Below are 6056 nucleotides of genomic sequence, written 5' to 3'. Positions count from 1 at the left end.
CAGGCCAGGATGCCATTGGCCTTCTTGGCTACCTGGACACACTGCTGGCTCATGTTCAGCCAGCTGTCAACCAGTACAGAGGTCCCTCTCTGCCTGGCCACTCTCCAGCCACTCTGACCCCAATAACATATTAATAAGGAAGAAAGGAAGAATCTCATTATTAGACACTGAAGAACCTGGGAAACTGGTCTAAGACAAATATGTGCTAGTGATATACAGACTTGGATTAATAAAGTCCAAAGATGGAAAACTAAGAAGTGGACTAATTATTTAAGTGCTGAAGGACACTGTGGAAATGACAAGGGGAAAAAAAAGGCATATTTTTAATTAACAGGAAAAGCAGTTAAGGAACCCATATCAGAAAAGTTTATTATCTTCTTATCCATTGATTTGCATTTCTGAAGCAGCTGGTTCAAACATTTCTCAATGTTTGGATGTAGGAGTGGGGACAGCACCACTGGAGATCTCAAAGTGGAAATAAAAGTGTCTGGGAGGTCTAGACACAAGCAGAACTGTTAACAAAGAAGTAAAGGTGTATAAAAGAGGCTGAGAGAGCTCAGGTCAGAGTAGCTTTTCTACAACATCTACAGAAATGGCAGCAAAGGAGGTTAGAAAAATTCTGATCCAAATACAGCATTTAAAAATTCATGGGCTCTTTGGCACTGGATGAGAACAGACATTATGCAGGTGAAAAAAAAACCTTCAGGGAAACTCCAGGAATTTGTATTGGAGCTTAGAGTGTGATCTTTTATTCAAGTTACTTGTGGAACCCTGTCTCAGGAAAACCCAACACTCAGAGGGGCTGACTGAAACATAAGTATTTCCTCCTCTTAGCTGGTCATGTAATTCTTGGTGACAGAATAGGTTAAGCTTCACAAGAGTTGTGTTGGCAAAGCAGAAGCGGCGAAAAGCTGTGGGATCGCTCCAGGTTCTAGGAATTGGCAGGCAGCTGTCTTGTGCCTGAGAGCTGGACTTCCTCCTTAATACTTCATGCTGGGAATGTTGGAAATATGTTTTGGCAAAGATGGGTAGATGTACCTTGTGCTTCTGCTCACAGTGACCTGTGGCACAGCTGGGTCATATCTGCAGGGTAGGAAGGGAAGATCCATTCAGCCTTTCCTGAAGGATGCTGGCAGTGAGAGGGCACTTGGGCAGTAAGGAGGGAGGCATTCAGCTGAAGATAAAAATAGTTATTGAAGAGGAAGGCAATTATGAAGATAAAATGGTAGGACTGATCTGGGTCTGTGTTGTGCTGTCTTGGAAAACTTTCAAAGCCTTTTTAAGCAATTGTCATTTCTGCTGGCTATGAAAATGCCTTTTGAGAATCATCTCCCATTTGTACTTTTACAATTCATGCTTTTAATAGGAATAGTGTAGCTGCTGAAATTGCTGGCTTCCTTCACAGCCTGAGAGAATGGAGCTCGGATCAGGCAGCATGAATAGGCACCTTAGCATTATTCATGTCCTCTGTGTGTCAAACCCACCTTGAAGAGAAGCATTTTGGGGTGGAAAAGCAAGTTGGTTGCTGTTCCCATCCCTTGCCTTGCTTCTGACCAGGTATTACATGAATCTGAGTTGTTGTAGTAGCTCTGATCTTGATATTTGTTCAGAAGGAGTTTCCCATGGCAAATAAGTGAATTTCACAGTGATATGGTAAAGTTAGATGACTGTTATTCTTGACTGGGAGGAAGCCAGCAGCCATGACCACGAGGTGTGAGGCATTCTCGCTGGGAAAGCACCTATGTGTATGGTACACTTTACACAAGTTTCTGATCCTCTGAGGTGGGTGGAAATCCAGTTTGTGAGAGCTCCTCTGAATAAAGATAGATTTCAGCATGCAGTTTAGTACTTCTGTAAATGGAATTACAGCCATAACTACAGGTTTCATACTCTACTTTTTTTCTTGATGCTTTGCACTCCTTTGAATTTGGAAAGTTGTTTTCAGGAGTCACTACTACCTCTTGGAGCTGAGGAACTGAGTCATGCTCCAGCACCCTCCAGGCTGGGACCACAGCATGAGCACAGGGCTTCCCTGTGCTACAGCAGTCTCAGAGCATCGAGGTGACTCCTGAGACAGCTGAAAATACATCAGAGTGGGTCTGAGGCTGCTCTGCTCAACTTCATTTATCTTTTTAGGTATCTAGGCTCCTTCTACTCAGTGGAGAAAGAGTAGGATACTATGCTAGACCTCTGGTTTGGCTCAGTTACAGGAGATGCTGGTGTTTCTCCAGTCATAATAGCAGGATTCTAATCAGATATGCTAACCAACTGAGTTGCCTGCAATTGTGGTGTGAGCATCCTTCCTGTGCTCCCAGATGTGCTTTTGTGCCAAGCCCATCTTGAATAATGCAGACCTCTACACTCCATTAGCAGCCCTTTTAGCTCTTCAGTCTTCTCTTTTGAATGTGATAGATTTTTTATACTTCAATCATGGGTGTGTAATTCAGTGCATGTGTTTTGGGAGTGGGGAGTCTATGAGAATGCCAAGCAAATCAATAAAGGCTTAGCATATAATTATTCATTGTTGCAAAGCCATGAGGCATTTAGGTATGCCCTTTAGTAGGGAGGGGGGAAAAAAACCCACAACAAAAAAAAAAGCAGAAGGAAACTGTTATGTATGTGTGGCAGAACTTGATTTGAGAGGAAGAGTTTGCATCTGAATTTCATGAAGTCTATTAAAATTGTGGTCTTCTTTAGACTAATAGGATTATGCCATTCCCAAACTGATTGTTTCCAAGCAACAATGCAGATCCTAGTATGTGCTTGCTTATCTCTTTAGTTTGCTGCTAAGCCAGAGAAGCTTCCAAAGATAGCTGCAAAGCTGATGATATCAGGTGTTATACATAATTTCAAGACATTGTTTTGAAAAGATGGTCCTTTTTTTCCCTCTCTTTGGAAGCTGATTTAAAGAACCCATTAAGGCTCACGTGAGGCAAGTGGCATCTGCTTTTTAGTTTTTATTTTTAATAAAGGAAACGGCCTGCACTGACACATACACAGCAGGCTCCAAAATGTCATTTTCCTTTGGACACAAACACTTTACTGTGGTCAGGGGGAATTGCTCTCTCAAAGGAGCAGACCCTAAGTGGTGGCTATGAATAGAGGCACAGGTCTTCAGAAACTGTGGTTCAGCGAGGCTTTTCAAACATCCTCAGGCATGGGAGACTAAAAAGGCCAACTCTTCTCTGCTTTACTAATTGAAAGCTCCCTTCATGTATTATAAAGGAATGCACAGCTATATAGCCCTGTATACTAAATAATAAATGTCCAGTTGCAACTGACATTGCTGGTTTATATTCAGAACTGTCCACTCTGTGGGGAGGTTTTGAAAGGTGCAGTAAGAGGAGATTACACTATTTTCTCTCTTTCCTGGCTGCTTTTGGATTTGATGACATCACGGGATAAATATGATTTAGGAGTTAATGTTCACTGTTTCGGCATTCAAAACGGCTACCTGAAGATCTCTGTTGCTAAATGTCATTAATGCTTTTTCTTTAGAGGAAGAAAATTGTGCATTTATACCTAATTTAATATGAAGAAAGGGTTTTGCAGAGTTCTCTGATGGCTATATAAAGAATATAGTGCAGCTCTGTGTACATCTGTATTTCCACAGAAGGCAATTGATCACCTCAGAAGAGAAATACATCAGCTATTTAGTGGTGTAAAGTGGCAAAACACAAAGGGCTGGAAGTGAAAAATACTATTATTGGTGGGAATTTTAGAAGGAATTTATTGTGGCAGAATGTAATTACCCAACTGGATGGATTGCTGTGATTTATGTTTGTGTCCATGTAAACCGCTTTGAGATGATTAATAACCAGCTCAGTCCTTTATACTCATAACAACACTTCTGGCACAATAGCACTGTAATGATCTGTCACTCCAGCTATTGTTTTATTGGATATATAAGATCCCCTGCATTAGGCAAGTGTGGAGTCTTGGGGCTGGTGAGCAGGCAGATGAAGCTGCCTTACTATTTGCATTGTGGTATAACCAGAGATCTAATAAGGGCTCAGAGCCCTGGTGGGCTAGACGCTGATCAGTACTTGAAATGAAAGACGGCTTTCCATTTCAGAGTTCACAATTTAATTATGTGATGGGAATCAATAGATAGATAGAGGAGAGGGGGAGGGCTGCAACGTAGGAGTTCTTGCACTTCATCTAATAAACACCAGCCAGAGTCCATCATCTGTCTGCATCTCTTACAAGACCACTATTTGGTGGAATATTAAATTATCTTGTGTACAAGCTGAAGACAGATAATTTCTTCTCATTTGTGTTTTGGCAGCAGCCAAAGATCTACCAAGATTGTACTGTTCAGAGTTTGACCGCCCAGTGAGTTGCAGTCAAGGTTAGTAAAACATAAGAGTAATAGCCCCAAAAATATCATGTAGGATGTGATGGTATCCACCTTAGTTTGTCTCCCTGGATTTTTGAGGGAAGTAGGGCAGTGAGGAAAATGCAGTGAGGCTTAAATCCTTTTTATTCCCTGGTTGGCTTAATGGGGATTCACAATGACTAGTGAGAAAAATGTGGGAGAAATGATGCACCTGAGTGAGGACAGGGTGAAGAGGGAAGCAGAGACTGATGTAAGGAGAGGGCAGATGAGATGAATATGGAGAGGGAAGCTGAGATGAAGACTTTTGAGGAGTTTGTGAGAAGGCTATGAGCAGATACAGAGAGTGTTCTAAGAGAAATTAGCAGTGTAATGACACACAGTGTCTGATAGCCTTTGGAGGCTGTGTCTTGTACTTGTTTAAACCAGCCTGACTGCCCTGGCCCTGAGGCTGATGCTTCCCATGCTGAACAATAGGTCTCGACTATTATGAGGAAAAACCCTCGGTTTCCACCAGGACATTGAAATAAATTAGTGTTTGTCAGATAAAGAAACAAGATGGTAGAAGAATCGAGGGGGAGAAATGCTGTAAACTTTAGTTATTTTAAAAGATAAAATCAGCAAGGTCAAATGCAACTTTCCTAGCACTGGAAAGAAAAATCAGTGCTACTGAAAGGGACACCTGAATTTACACTAGTGTCACTTAGAAAAAATTGACTGATATTCTCCTCCTTGGGGAGATCATAGTTTTTAGTAACTAAGTGGTTGGAATGATCCAGAACTGTTTGCAATTTATACATGACTTTGGCTAATGTTTCCTCTCTTATCTGGGTACACATTGCTCTATTTGTCCTCCTTATTTTTTGTTCTTCACTTGTGCTGAGGTCTCCTCCTTCCTCTCCCACTGCAAAACTGCCGGGCTTCAAGAAACACAGCATTAAAGAAAACAAAAGGGAAGGGAAAACAAGAGCAAGAAAACTCACCACAATTCACACTGCCCATTTTAAAGGGCATGACAAGTGACGGAACACAAAGCAGAGTCCTGCCTACAAACCGCGTGTGCAGTGAATAACGATGCGTGTCGCCGAGCCTGCCGCCCCTTCCGGCGGGCAGTCCAGGGCTAGCGGCGAGCAGCTCAGGGCCGGGGCGGGCGGGCAGGCCCGGGCGGTCTCGCCGGGCCGGCAGGGAGTGGCAGCCACCCAGGGGCCGCCGTGCGGGGCCGCTTTGCTCTCTCCCGAGGCGGCAGCAGGGCCGGGCGTGCCCTGTCCATGGTGCTGAGCATCGGCGGCCCCGCTCCGCTCCGCGCCGGGCCCAGTCCCCAGCAGCGGCAGCGCTTTCCTTCAGGTGACGTAGGCTTGGTACTACCGTGTGCAACAGATGTTTGCCAGGCGGGATTTTCTTCTTTTAGCCCCCCTAAGAAGGCAGAGAGATTAATTAAAGCCAGAGTCTTCCTGTAGGTGAACAGCTCTTCACGTGTTCAGAGGGCTCTCCCACTCTTCCTCATCCTGCAGTCATCAGTTGCTTGCACAGGGCAGAGGATTAGGTCAACACTGGGAAGAGCTTCTGAATTGATTTGTTTATCTGTTTACTTTTCATTTTTAGGGTAACTGCAGAAATAATGAGAAACAGCAGGGCACAGGAAACTGATAGAGATTGATTGTTCCATATATTTGTCTGGTGATGACCTTTGGGGAAAGTGTGCATTTAATTTTTACTGATG

The sequence above is a fragment of the Dryobates pubescens genome, chromosome 10 (genome assembly GCF_014839835.1).
Source record: "Dryobates pubescens isolate bDryPub1 chromosome 10, bDryPub1.pri, whole genome shotgun sequence".
Lineage (NCBI taxonomy): Eukaryota > Metazoa > Chordata > Aves > Piciformes > Picidae > Dryobates > Dryobates pubescens.
This window is presented reverse-complemented; position numbering follows the sequence as displayed.